Below are 1,719 nucleotides of genomic sequence, written 5' to 3' on the forward strand. Positions count from 1 at the left end.
CCCACAATTTGCTGCCTCTAGAAAGCCAACCCTCTTTTCCTTGTCTAGTCACTTCTCCACGACTTATCCCCCTTTGTTAAAATGGTAGATAAGCCCCCAAGTCTAACCACCTCTTTAGGTTTTCACTTCTTTTCTACGAAGTCCCTCTCCATGTAAAAACATCTACACAATTCTTATGCGTTTTCTTCTGGTTAATCTGTCTTTTGACAATTTGATTCACAGGCCTCCAGAAAGGAACATAAGAGGATAGAGGAAAAGTTTTCCTCCTTACACTGCTAAATTCTGAGGGATAAATGCATAAAGCATCCTTTTTTTAAAAAAAAATGAGATAGGATCTCACTCTGTCACCCGGGATAGAATGCAGTGGCATGATCACAGCTCACTACAGCCTCGACCTCCTGGGGTAAAGCAATCCTCCTACCTCAGCCTCTAGAGTAGCTGGGACTACAGGTGTATGCCATCACACCTGGCTAATTTTTATTTTCTGTTTAGAGGTGGGGTCTCACTATGTTGCTTAGAATGATCTCGTACTCCTGGGTTCAAGTGTACTCCTGTGTTGGCCTCCCAAAGTGTTGGGATTACAGGCATGAGCCACCATGTCTGCGTGCATTAAGCATTCTTGAGAAGTCTCTGACCCAGTTCCTCTCCAGTGTAGTACTGGGGAGGGCAGGATTTTTAACAGCATAGCCAGCATTTTGCTGGGGAGTGAGAAGCCAGTGCATCTTTCTTACAGGCACCCCAATCTGTATGAGCAATTTCTTAAAGCTCTGCTCACTTGACACCGTGAAGATGTCAAGTGATGGAGAGAAAGCAACCCCTCCTACTTTCATAGGAAGAAAAGGTAAAAACCTTTTTCACTGTGGGCGCTGTGTTCCCCACAAGGCCAAGGATCCCACTGTTTGTCTTTCTCTACTCATGTGGTCGATTATAGTAAGGCCAGGTCTGCAAACCGTTACATAAGCTCTAAGGGTAGTTGAACGGTCTCATGTGTTCATTGCTCTCTTCAGAATGAGAGGTAATTAGTACCTGTTGCTTTCAGCTGTAGGTCCCAGGACCAATTCTGAAGCAATAAGAAAGTCCCATTTTAACATCCTTTTCAGAAGAATATTCCTGCAAAAATCTGAGAAGCTGCACAATTTACCAAATGCCAACTGATTTTTTTGTGTGTGTATTTTAATCTCTTTGTGCTTCCTTTTTGGTCCTGGAAGGCCCAGATTTTTAGGTTCCCCGCAACCCCAGCCCATACCAAAGCAGAAACAAGGCTCACAGAATTGGAAATGGAACGGAGGCCTCCTGCCTCTCTGTTCAATGTTCTTTCTGCTAATAAATATCTATTGTTTTTCCTGCCTGGCATGCATTCTTTCTTCTGGTAACATTTTAAAAAATTGAGATAAAATTCATGTAATGGGCCAGGCATAGTGGCTCACGCCTGTAGTCCTAGCACTTTGGGAGGCTGAGGCAGGCAGATCACTTGAGCTCAGGAGTTTGACACCAGCTTGGGCAACATGGGGAAATCCCGTCTCTACAAAAAAAATACAAAAACCTAACTGGGAGAGGTGGTGTGCTCTGGTAGTCCCAGCTACTTGGGAGGCTGGGGCAGGAGGATCACTTGAGTTTTGAGAGGTCGAGGCTGCACTGACAGGAGACTGCATCACTGCACTCTAGACGGGGCAACAGAATGAGACCCTGTGTCCAAAAAATAAAACAAAAAAATTCATA

Source organism: Papio anubis, chromosome 18, assembly GCF_008728515.1.
Source record: "Papio anubis isolate 15944 chromosome 18, Panubis1.0, whole genome shotgun sequence".
NCBI classification, from domain to species: domain Eukaryota; kingdom Metazoa; phylum Chordata; class Mammalia; order Primates; family Cercopithecidae; genus Papio; species Papio anubis.